The sequence below is a fragment of the Anas platyrhynchos genome, chromosome 1 (assembly GCF_047663525.1).
Source record: "Anas platyrhynchos isolate ZD024472 breed Pekin duck chromosome 1, IASCAAS_PekinDuck_T2T, whole genome shotgun sequence".
Lineage (NCBI taxonomy): Eukaryota > Metazoa > Chordata > Aves > Anseriformes > Anatidae > Anas > Anas platyrhynchos.
Window position 1 is genome coordinate 171,828,711 of NC_092587.1, and position 13,615 is coordinate 171,842,325.

The 13,615-nt window shown below is 35.8% G+C and overlaps 1 protein-coding gene across 3 annotated transcripts in view; it reads left to right on the top strand.

Annotated features, from left to right (window-relative positions):
• DIAPH3 (diaphanous related formin 3) overlaps positions 1–13,615 on the top strand; it is a 233,767-nt gene that overhangs the window by 156,175 nt on the left and 63,977 nt on the right. The gene's annotated exons all lie outside the window — the stretch shown is intronic.

Sequence of the window (13,615 nt, forward strand, 5' to 3'; positions counted from 1 at the left end):
TCCGTATTCATGTGCAGTTGGAAGTGGTTAGATACTCATCTATCACACATGCTGTATGAACGACTGGTACTGCTTCGGATGTATAATTGATAGTCCTTTTGGGTAAACTAAGGTTCCTCCCCAGTCCTGTTTTTCCTATTTTTCTGCTTCTGTAAAACAGATGCTAATGTTACAGACTTCTGAGCCATATGCCCTCGTGTATATATATACACACACATATATATATATATATGCACACACATATATATACATACATATACTTACATATACATATATATACATATATACATATATATATATATATATATGCATGTATACACACACACACACACACACACACATATATATATCCCTATGGTAGCTAAACCTACTGCTTCAACTAATGTGGCTTTGAACTATCTATTTATCATCCACAAATCAGCTAAGACATTGAGTAAATAGCTGCTTTGTCTGTTAGTAGTTTTTGTTGTTCTTGTTGTTTGGTTTTGTTTTTATTGGAGCATATAAACATACAGAAAGAGATTTCTTGGCCTTGTTAGCAACCACTTAAGGTCCCTCCACTAAACAGCAGAAGATATAAAAGATGATATTAAGGTCACCTGAAACTATAAGTGTATTTGATCTGATAGTCACTAAATTGGCCGTTGCTGTGTTGTTGTTCTGCAGAGTTCTTTGTAAGGTTTCTTGTGCTTTTTACATTGAATTGTTAATTTAGAAGTCTATTAGAAAATCCAAATTCTTGGAGTGGAAAGCACTTTTGGTACATATATTTGTCAGCTAATACAGCAACAATGTGCAAAGTGGGAGCTTGGAGGGGGGAGGTTGTATTTTTGTTTTTACTTTGGTATTCTTATTACAACCATGCTTACTAAGAAAAGTAGCATAGGCTTTCAAAAAAAGATTACTACTTTTTCTTCTCTTTTCCTAGCTATAGATAGTTTGTTGAAAGACTAAGTCTTCTCTGTAAATCATTCACAAAATCTTTACATGTGACCTGCTAGCAAACCTATAACCAGGTTCTCCCCCTGTCAAAACACTCAAACATTCTCATCTGGAAGGTGACATGACAATGTTGAGTAACTTATTTTTTGCTTCATATTGTCTCTTTACAGTGATTCTAGATCAGATATTGGATTTGTAGGTACATTGTTTCAAATATTGTGCAAATGAAGCCAATCAAAACTTCTTAATGTCACCCTTTCAGAAAATATTTTCTTGGATATAAATAGATGCATAAAGAAAAAAAAATATGTATATATATATATACATGATATGTATAATATACGTAATAAAACATACTATATATATACTGTGTACACACTATATATAATTTATACTTTATATATATAATTTATTTATATATATTTATATATATATAAATATATTTATAATATATAATTTATAATTTATTTTATAATATATAAATTTATAATAATTTTATAATATATAAATTTATTTATTTATAATATATAATATAATTATATATATAATTTATTGCACAATATATTCTATAGAGGATAGTCTGTATGATGTATTGACCAATTCTTCAAGGTATCTTTTTCATTTAATGGATCACAGTATACTCTGCATCTCCACTCTTTATTTTTCAATAACATTACTTTTTAACTGAAAATGACAGAAAGGTTAGGGGTACCTGTGTATCATTTAGTTATATGCCAGTTCTGACTTTCTTAACTCTTTCTGTTAAAATTAAAAATAATAATAATTAGTCTGACAATCATTAATGGCTCTGGTTATGCTAATAACTTAGACATTATTTTTCATTATCACTATAAATAAGTTATTACTATCAATCACTATCAATACATATTCAAGCAGTCAGTCCTTCACATTTGTGCCCTAAAATTTATTAAGTATAAAAATTTTATTTAAGTATAAAAACCCATGGATTTGATTTTGTATAGATAGTAATGATGGCTACTGTTGATAGTTGACAAATTACATGACCAAACTCAAGACCTCTTTAGCAAGGGAAGCTAGAATTGAAGTGGGTATATTTTTCTTCTCTTCTATCTTCTCTTCTCTTCCCCCCCAAATTCCAGTTTGAGATCTTAGCCTCTAATAGGATCACTTAGTTTCTAGACAGTTCCCAATCCTTGTTCTCATATCCCTAGATTACATGATGTAAAATCCTTCAGGTGTTATTACTCTCCCCCGCCACAGTACTACCTTCATCTGGATTTTTTTCCTTGCTTTGCTGCTTCTTTTCTCACATGTCAGAGCAGTCTTTCCCCAGATTGAGGTTATGTTTTTTCCAATGACCATTAATTAGTGACTTGTTTACAGTTCTGGAGCTCCTGCTTTCAAATTGTGCCCATAACTTTCAAGGTCTGCACTGCTATCCAATGCTTAAACTGGATTTATATCACCATCCTAACCTTGCTCTGTTAACCACTGGTCTTGTTTACAACACAGGCATTTAACCTGTTCTAGATTCTCCTTTGTTCCTGAAGTCCCTTCCTTTGGATTTCTTCAGCTTTCATCTGCTTTTAAAAGTAATTTGAAGGGTAGGGTTTTGTTGTCAATGGTGTTACCTTCATGAGGTGATTAATATCTTGTATAAGTAACCATAAAAAAATAGGTGTTTGGGGGATATTTCTGACTTTTTTGCATTCAGGAAAGAAAAAAAAAAGATTTTAGAGAGAGAGAGAAATATGAATTTTATCTACCTTATGTTAGTTGAGTCAGTAAGTTGCATATAGCACACTATATGTATGACACCAGGTTCGTCTAGCACTACATAGATCATATTAACCCAAAAGGAAGATGATCCCAAATTTAAGGTTACTTTTAATTTTTATCTTCAGGAAAATAATATTATTTCCCTTCTGAGTGAATACAATAATTTCACCAGTAGTAATTGACACTTAATGCAAACATGGGAACTGAGGTGGTCCGAAAATATGCTAGCCTTCTCATGAACTCTAATCATCTTCCTTAGCCTTTTTTTTTGCCTTTGATATATGTGTGACAACTTAGGCATCTAGATGATAGCTTATATGCTGTCATCCATACCTCTGCATCAAACTGCCTTTGAAATACTGTTACACCAAGTTCAGCGCTGATATGGTCATTTTCTAAAATTACTTAAATACAGATAGTGTCTGATAAGCTTTCATAAAGATTTCATAAAGTTTTTTATATTTCAATTATAAATATTTATACTAATATATTCTAAATAGTAAAATACATCCAGTATTTTATGAATATGCTGAAAAAGAAAGGTAGGCTTTATAATATATATTTGAACCGCTGCTAATAAGACCATAACTTTTTGCTATTTATGTGGAATTGCTTGACTTATTCTCTTAAAAATATATTTTTTTTGAGACTTGAAGCTTAACCTAATGTCAGATCCAAATCTGTGTAAATTATAGTTGATTAAAATTCTGCATCTCTACTTTACATTTTAGATAGCGATGCTTATGTGGCCTAATTATCACAGCTTAAATGGTTCACTGTTATAAGAGGCTAAGTCTGAAGTTCACATAATACAAATGAGTTCCAGATTTTCCTCTCAGCTCCATCCTAACTTGAAAAGTATATGCAATCCAGTAAAAATTTTGAACATTCAAGCAATGATGATATTTGATATTTTGAAATTTATGGTAATAAAATCTGCCCTCTAAATACTGCCTGGGATACCAAGTGGTATTCATCATGAGATGCTTTGTCAATAACATTGCTTTACTTCCTTTTGTGAAGCCAGTTCAAACTATCCCATAGGTATCGTTCCAAAGGTAAATAACCAGTGAAAGGGGGATCTTTATGTAAATGCCACTTGTCTGCATACCATTAAAATTCAGATACATACTTTCTTGTGCTGTTCAGATTCTCAGTAGAAAGCATACCAATCAATTATTTTGATCTTATCACAGTGTAAAGAATCCTATAACTGTGATAACACAAGCTAAATTTATTGTAGTGTAATTGAGAACTCCATCATTGTGGCATCCTCATTGTGTCTTACTTTGAATACTATTTAAGTTACAAGCCACTCTAATCAGTGATTATTTACAAAGGATGCCCTTTCCTATGCAAAAGTAATGAAGTGATGCCAAAATGATCTTAACATTCTAGATTGGAAATCTGATGCTTAGTTTGTTTTCAGTGTTGTTACTCAGTTTCACTTCTATCACAGCTAACTGGTTTTAAATCCATGTTTCAGTTATTTAGATAGTTATACTTAATCTGCAGCCAATTTTGCATCATTTGTTTTTGCAGAGCTTTTATATTGTTTATTTGTTTGAGGAAAAAAGAAGTCCACTTTTCACAGACTTGAGAGGAGTGCTTTAGGTTTTGATTCTTCAAACATTTACTTTATTACTCTCTGCTAACTAATGAAAACATTCATATTTCACAACTTATGTACTGTTTGGAAAACAAAAAGGCACCATGGACAGCACTGACAGTATAAACAACGAAAACAGTAAATGTAATTAAGTAATTAAAATTCTGATTCCATCAGATAAAACGCTTACTTTTGAAATAAAACAACTGAACTACCTATATTAATAGGTACCCCCAAAGGCCCTATTTCCCCTCTGAAGATCAAGTTCAGAAGGCTTCAATTTTATTAATTTTATCTCATTGAGAAAGGAGAATCAATAGTTCTTAATAGTATTCCTTCCCTCGAAGGGGAGTGATGGACTGAAAATGTTGCAGATTATAAAGATCTGCTTCAGTTCCGTAACAACTAAAACATCATCAGTGTTTTTTAATGTGTTTGTAATCTGTTTGTTTTTTTTAAAAAAATATGTTTGTGGGGCTGTTTTCCCCCAAACCACAAGTTCTGAACAACAGTAGGATTATTGCTGGATTTTATAGGTTTACGTAGGTATGTCTTTTGCAATGAAATTTACTGTGAAGTAGGCAAAAGATGTTATAATGCTATGTATGAAGAAATCCTGAGGGTATATTAGTATCTAACAAGTATTTTGTGTAAGGGCTTTCCAGGGAGTTCCCCCTTTCAGAATTTCATGTGCTACCTTCATCTCAATTTCTCCCTAGTGATGATAACTCTTTCTAGTTGTCCCCTGACTGTCTTCACAGGTTCTCAGATGGATCCTCTTCACCAAAAGAATTCCTGAGGTAACATTTTTGCTATTGAGATTTATTCTCCAGGACCACAGTAGCCGTGAAGACAGAGCAGGATAAATATGTTCCGTAACTAAGAACCACAACTTTTTCTCTTAAGTTAAATAACAATGAGTAGAAACAGCTGTGGGACTATATATAGTTGTATAGTCAGCATTTACTAATACTAATAGTTTGTGGATGGACAGTTAACAGTAAGCTCATGACAAGCTTGGATAGTTAGATCTAATTTTGTTTTATACCTCTTAAAAAAAAAAAAAAAAAAAAAGGAAAGAAATTCCATGCATGAGGAATGCATGGAATAGTTGTGACAGAAATTGACCAGAAGTCCACAGGAAAGGAGATGTGACTTGATAATGGAGCTTGGTTTTTAGCTGCGATTGTATTCTGGCAGTAGAACACAAATCTGGGTAAATTATTGAGAGTAAATGTTCCCTCAAGAATATTTGTCAAATTTGTATTTGAAACTGATACAGAGAATTATAAAAATACAGGCATGTTCTGCTGAAGAAAAAATAGTCTGAAAAACAATGTGTGATACATCTGCAGAGGCCGCATTAAAAGCTGAGATACAGCAAAACCCCATCAGGTCTCACACTGTAGGATGTTCAGGGAATTAGATGTCTGTAGTGCAAAAAAAAAGTAGAACTGATCTGAGTGTATATTAATTAAAAAACAACAACTAATAGTCACAAGACATATTCTAACAAGATCTCAAAGGTGCTAAATCTTCTGAAGCATGGAGGTGTAGATCATGCACTTGTTGGTAACCCAAGGGCACAGAATGCAGCAGTAACTGTTCATTTGTACGAAGTATTAGTACTAAGCTCCAAAAGAAGAAAAAGTTTAGCAGAAGCAATTATTCTTTCTGAAAATTTTACTTAGAAGTGCAACCTATGGAGATAGGTGCTGAAAGGCGACTAATTTGGGAAACTGAGGTTTATATAAAGCCCCTGGGGAGAAAAAAAAAAAAAAGCAATATTTGAGAGAGAGAAAAATAGTCAAAATGAACAGAGCTCTTGGAACAAAAAATGTACAGACATTATTTACCCTTATTCTCATAATATTTGCCATTTATATTGTAGCAGTAAAATTTCTAAACAAATACATAAAAAATGCTTGAAAGTTAAAATGACATACCATTAAAAACAATGGCAATCTCTGGAGCCATCTTTGGGATTAAGACTAACATTTAGTAGAAATGCAGATATTAGGTTTTGGATTAAGCTGGCATTTCCTACTCCAATATAGGAGACTCCATAAGAGGGACACATTAGAGTCCTCTTTAAACTCATGCTTGCACTACATGTAAGTGCTTTTTGTTCTTTCTTTCTTCCTTTTTTTTCTTCTTCCCCTTTGAATCATCAGAAGTTTCTTCTCTCCAGTGGCAAAGTTGGGGAGGAATCAATATACTTATGAAGGCACTGGAGCCTATGCTTTATTTTTCATTTCCTTAGTCTAGGGCTGTAAAAAAGCCAAGAACCTCTTCTGCCATTGTCAGAAAGCTTGCAGAAGAGAAGGTCATGTCTCTGACTCTTCCTTCAAACTGAGTCTGTTGCTGCTTCTGTTTCTATGCAGTTCATTGTGACACTTATCTTCACTCAGCAATACCTCAGTGGTTCTACAGAAGTACAATTTTGTTGCTGCATACCAAAATATTTGTTTTCTGAAGCCTGCTGCCAGAAGTTACTATTAAATGCAAGTACAAATTCTGAGTCATAAACTGCTGGAGACCAAGACAGCATTCTGTGAAGTCATTGCATATTTATCTTGTCCTCTTTATAGATGTTATATGTATATGTATAGCTAGATGCTATATATATATATATATATATATATATATATATATATATATATTCTTTGCTGTTGACTACCAACAGACAAATGCAGGACTAGGTGGCCCTTTGATCTGATGCTCCTGGTTATTCTTGTGCATTTATAGCAGCTAAATAGAAAGGCTCTTGCCTACAGAAAGCTGCATGGAAGCTTTCCTGTGCTTAAGCTCAGTTGTGTTACCAGTCTGAATGTTCCCACTCTACAAGTGACAAATTATATAACTTTTAAAGTTCCTTCAGGCCCTCATCTCTGTAGCACAGCTGTCAGTGTGAGTGATCATTGTGTATATTTTCTGATTTATTGGTTGTTTATAAATTTGAATGGAAATAGTAATGTCTTTCCCTGTGCTCAATGAACTCCTTCAAAGGCACACAGTAACAAAGAAACAGATGTTCATACACACCCCCACATATATGAGAATATCTGTAGCTGAATATAATATAAGAAGCTAATTTCACATAAAAATGCAAATAGAGTGGTTCTAACTGCTTTCTAAATGAAATTGTAATTGACAAGTCTCTGCTAATAGATTTTTTTTCCTCACTCCCTGAAACAACATCACTGGAAATACTAGTTCTTGGCTGGTCTGAAAAACAGATTGATTGCATTCTTGCCAGTGTCATTGGAGTTGAAGCTGTGTTGTGTAAAGAAAACAGAGAAGTCATATATCAACAGTAAAAATTTATTGACTGACCTCTTTGTATGTAGCTGATTTTGTTCTGTTATGATGGTCTGTTTAATTAGGAGTAATCAAATAGAAGTATCTAAATCTTAGTATTTTTATGAATTTATCAGTTTTATTTTTTTTCTGTTGAAAAGGCAGAATATCCCTAATAAATAGAAAAGGGGTCATCATTTTTTTTTGTTCTTAATATTTCTAAAAATATAGCACACTAGTAAGAATATTGTGCAATTTTGCATGCTAGAGAACAGGTCTGTATGGAGATAAGCCATTTCATTTTCAGACTTATTTTTTATGTCTTAGGACTTAGTGGAACAGTAAGCTGCTTTTTATTGTAGCCATGTTTAGAGTTTCTGTTGCAGGTGGGCAACCTGTTCTAATGTTTGACTACTATCAATAGAGAAAAAAGATACACAGTTAAATGCAATTTCTTGTATTTCAGTTTGTTCCTATTAGCTACTATCCTGTCTCTGGGCACCTCTCTGATGAGTCTGGCTCAGCCTTCTTTACACCACACCCATGCTCCCATCTTCTCTAGGCTGAACAGTCCCAGATCACAGCATTTCCTCGTAGCAGAGATGCTCCATGCTCCAGGCCCTTATCTTCTTGGCCCTTGACTGAATTTGCTTAATTATGTGCCTCTTTTGTTCTGGGGATCCCAGAGCTGGACCGAACACTCCAGGTTCACCTCACCAGTGCTAGGGAAAGGATCACCTGTCTTGACATGCCGGCAATGTTCTACCTTGGCCATCTTTGCCTCAAAGGCACACTGCTCATTCATGGTCAATATGTTGGCCACCAGAATTCAAAAGACACCTTTGTTTGTTTGTTTGTTTGTTTTTGTTTTTTTCCTAAAATGCTGCTTTCTAACTAGTGGGCCCCTGCCTGCACTGGTATATGCCTCACCAGATGATGCAGGTTTTTCCATTTTCCTTTGCTGAATTTCATTAAGATTCCTTCGTTCCTTCCAATTTCTCAAGGTTCCTCTGAATGGGGACACAGCTATATACTCTGTCAACCTTTCATCTGAATTTCGCACCATATGAAAACTTGCACACCATTTCATTGCTCTGGAATTCTGTTAATTCTTCTGTAAGTCCAAGTTCCTTCAGGAAATCTTTTTGTGGATATCTCTCAGAAGAGCTTGCTGTGGCAAACTCCGCATTGGATCTAGAATCAATACCATTGATTCTGGACAACCTCAGTGGAAAGGAGATTTACAGTTGCTATCTTTTGTTGTCACAGAAAAAAGAATGTAACCTGCATAATCATGATGCACATGATTTTATATACTTGTCAAAAAGTTCAAGATTAAGATGATTTCACTCTTGGTCCCATTATTTAAATGGAAATTTGGGATCCAAATGAGATGCAGAAATAGGCATCATACATCACATCATTAAGTATTTATTTTAATCACTTGTACAGAACCACTTCTAAAACCACATTTTACCTTTTGGTTTTCTATGGTCTGATTTGTCTTATGGGAGTTAAAATGATGGTATTACCAACCTTTATTTCAACAAATGATCTTTAAGGGTTTGTGAAGGATGAAATCCTTTTGCATTTCGCTTGTTGTGAACTCTTTGGAACTTGGGTCAAACTTTCATTCATAGGCTCAGAGTCAAAATCTATTTGTGTCCAATAAAAGCACTATATGACAATTAAATGATGAGACAATTTTAGCAAGAGCAAACAAGACAGAATAAAACCCAATCTCTGCAGCAAGAAGGTTTAGCAAGAAGGAGTAGGTGCATTAATCATTAGGTGAACTCGTACTTTATGTTATAATTTCTAGGGCTTTGAAGCACTAGCAAACACTTACTACTTTATGTTGGGCATCAGTAAGAAACATACCTCTTCTGATTCTGGACTAGGCTGTTTCTGTGATTCCAGTGAGGTATATACTCATTTTTCTTGGGAGGCTAGGCTTTTGCCTGAAGTCACCTCTGAGGAAAGGTAAGTGAATACTGATATTCCTGGCAGAAGCTGGATTTAATACTAGTTAAATATAAAGGGAACAGTCATTTCAGCAAGTCCGTCCAAGGCATACTTGGCAGCTATTTCAACTTTGCATCTACACTAGATTATTTTTTTTCTCACTGTAACATTTTCCCCACTGTAACAAGTGTTCAGTTTTGGGCCCCTCAGTAGAAGGACATCGAGGCCTTAGAATGTGTCCAGAGAAGGGCTGTGAAGCTGGTGAAGAGCTTGGAACACAAGTAATGAGGAGTAGCTTAGGGAAGTGGGGTTCTTTAGTCTGGAGAAGAGGAGGCTCAGGGGAGACCTTATTGCTCTCTACAGCTGCCTGAAAGAAAGGTGTGGGGAGCTGGGGATTGGCCTCTTGCAGATAACTAGTGATAGGACTAGAGGGAATGGCCTCAAATTACTCCAGGGGTGGTTTAGGTTGGAAATGAGGAGACATTTCTTAGAAGACGCAGTCAGGCATTGGAACGGGTTGCCCAGGGATGTGGTGGCATCACTGTCCCTGGGGGTGTTCAAGGAAAGGCTGGACGTGGTACTTAGGGATATGGTTTAGTGGGTGATATTAGTGGTGGGGGGATGGTTGGACCAGATTATCTTGAAGGTCTTTTCCAACCTTAATTATTCTATGTTTCTAAGATTCTCACAAGGGTTTATATAAGGGTCAAAGGAACCCCTGTGCTGTGTTATGAATTATTACTCTAGTCTGTGCACCATTACTGAAATACCATCTGATAGCAATATATTCCTTCACTTGCCTATTAATGAAGATTATCTGATTGGTGACATGGCTTTTGCCAGAAAAAGTTGAAGGCCTTAAGGCAAATGCAAGTTGAAGTCTGTACACATTCTGCATTTTCTGGACGAACCTAACTTTCACATCCACCACAATTTCTGTACAAGTTTATGTCTGAATTTCATTGGGGCGAGGAGTGTGAGGTTAGGGGGGTCATGTTGACACACAGTTTGAAACCTTCCCTTCTCTGGACATTGATTTCTTTGTATTTTTATATTGACAATATAAAGTCTCCATAAAGTCTTCTGACCCCTGTTCATGTAAAAGGCTTAGAGGTCTAGAAGTTATATGTCAGTAGTACGAATTTTTCACTGAATCTGTTTGTCCGAGAATCTGAGAATGAAAAGATGGAACCACTTCCACACACCGGAGCTCGCTTCTGAATTGAGGACTTCAATTATCTCCCTCTCATGGATCTGCTTCTCTGCTCCCCAGAGCTTAAATCATCAAACTCTATACCATTGCTCAAGTTTTCCTCTTGTGATATTCGGAAAACAGTCCTTCCATTTTTCACTCGGATGGAAACCTTTAATTAGATGGGCATTGCTTTGTGCTGTTTGCAATCGATCATTATGCAACAAACATATAGTGGAGCACTTAAAAGAGAAAAAAAAATATATTTCATCATATATACTTTGTTAATTTTTTTCCCTAAATCTCTCCCTAATATATCTGACCTTAATTATATCCTTAGCTGAAGAGAAAGACATATTAAGGTGTTGTGGTTTCACACTGACAGACAGTTAAGCTCCACCATGCTGTTTTCTTACTCACCCTCCTCAAAAGAACAGGGGGAGACAATATGATGAAAAAAGACTCATGGATAAGGACGTGGAGATCAGAACACAGAGGTAAAGACAGAGAAATCACTCACCAATTCCTATCACAGGCAAAACAGACTCGGAATAAGAGAGGCTAATTGCTAATAGACTAGGGCAGTGATAACTAAAACCATACTAAAATCCCTTGATCCCCAGGCCCCCTGCTCCTGCGTGGGCTTCTCTCCACGGGCTGCAGCTCCGGCCTGGGGCCTGCTCCTGCGGGGGCTCTCCATGGGCCACAGCCTCCTCCAGGCCACATCCACCTGCTCCACTGGGGGCTCCTCCACCCATGGGGGGGCTGCAGCATGGAGATCTGCTCCATGTGGGACCCATGGGCTGCAGGGGGACAGCCTGCTCCACCAGGGACCTCTCCACAGGCTGCAGGGGAACTGCTGCTGCATGGCTGGAGCACCTCCTGCCCTCCTGCACCGATCTTGAGGGCTGCTGGTCTTGAGGGCTGTTTCCCTCAGCATTTTCTCACTCTCCTCTCCCAGCTGCCGTTGTGTAGCAGTTTTTTTCCCTTTCTGAAATCAGCTCTCACAGAGGCATAACCAGTGTTTCTCACTAGCTCGGCTCTGGCCAGCAGCAGATCCCTTTTGGAAATGTCTGGAGCTGGCTCTGATCTGACACCGGACTCTGGGCTCTGCTGGGTTCTTCTCGCAGAGGCCACCCTTGTAGCTGCCCGCCCCACTACCAAAACCTTGCTGTGTGATTCCAATACATAAGGTCTGGTTTTAATGTATATGTTTATCCAAATCGTAGAGTTTTAATTTCAAATGAGGCTTAGTATTCAGAAGTTGACGTCAGGAGCTTATCCCTTTAGTTACTTACCGTATAAAAGCTGTATTTAATTGCAATGCCTCAAAATTATATCCTGGGGGAAACTGATAGTCTAAGTTGCTGTAGATGAGTGTTCTAAGTGTGCAGTCTGAATAGGTAGTGTCAATAAAAAACATGATTTTTTTTTTCTTCTGAAGATTTGTTTTGTTTTGTTTATTTTGAGTGACTGAATAAAGCTTTGATTCCTTGAAAGAGGAAATAGACATATTATGAGATGTTTTTCTCTTGCTAAAGTGACCTTCTGGAGCACTAGCATCGAGTATGATGTTTTAGTTTACATTGGGCAGTTGCAGGGAAACTGTAAAAAATAAACATTTTTAATCCACAGTAATCTTGTTGCACCACTCTTACTTAGAAACAGTGCTGCTAATGATATTTGTGATTTTTCATGTCATGAACTACTGCTAGTCAAATTAAAAATTACATAAAAATGCTGGGCTCGTTACTGCAGTATCTGTTGCTATCATAAGACATTAAAAGTTGTACTGTCAAGCTTATAATAATGCGCTAAAGGAGAAGCATCTGTAGTATTTTTAACATTTTTAAAAACATAATTATGAAATTAGGCAGTTTATATCTGACTTGGCACTGAAATGTCAAGGGCACAACTTACCAGCTATTACGGTAAGTTTACTTCTGCTTTAGATAGTATTTAAAAGACAGTTGTATGAGTTTTAATTAGGTATGATATTAAAAAGTATTTAAATCTCCTTTTCCATAACTGAAGGAAAAGAGATCATAAAATGTATATTTCTCAAAGGAATTAGTGTGGACTATGCAGCTATCTTCAAGTTGACTGGAATTACTAGTTCTAGAATGTCAAAAGATTGATACACTTGACTAATTAGGAAGCCCCTTGGGACTGGTGACAGCAGTCTGCAGCAGCTTGCGAGAGCTGATTTAAAGGTCCCATAGGAAGTGTTAATATTGAACAATACTTTCCACTCTTACACTATCACAATAGCTGTGTTGTACATTGTTCTCCTAGGGCAATTTAAAAGATTTCTAAAGTACTGCACAGTATACATTCATTTGTTAAAATTTCCATTATATAAACTTGGGCAAGGTTATAGATAGCCAATAACAGTATGGGTATTAACAGCTGCACAACATTATAGAAGGTGTTGAAATCAACTGTTGGTTTAGGCATCAAGAAACAGAATTTGGAGCCTAACTGAAAGTGTAGAAGCTTGAAAAACAGGCTTTCTACATGTTTTGGGTACAGAACATTAACTATAAATATTTCTATTTGCAATTGTTAAAGGTTCTTCAATATAGCTCTGCACAGTGTAAAATTACTAGAGGTGTGGGGTTTTTTTTGTATTTTTTATTCAAGTTTTATATACGCTATTTATTTTTCTGTGAACTGTTTTGCATGTCAATGAAAACATTAGTCTCTAGTTGAATTTCTGACTACAGTATATTTCAGATAAGTGTGAAAAATAGATGGTACACTTCAATGGATGTGTTCCAGCTATGCAACAAAAAGTTGTTTTTGCAGTATTTTTATTCTATTATTTATTTATTTATTTATTTATT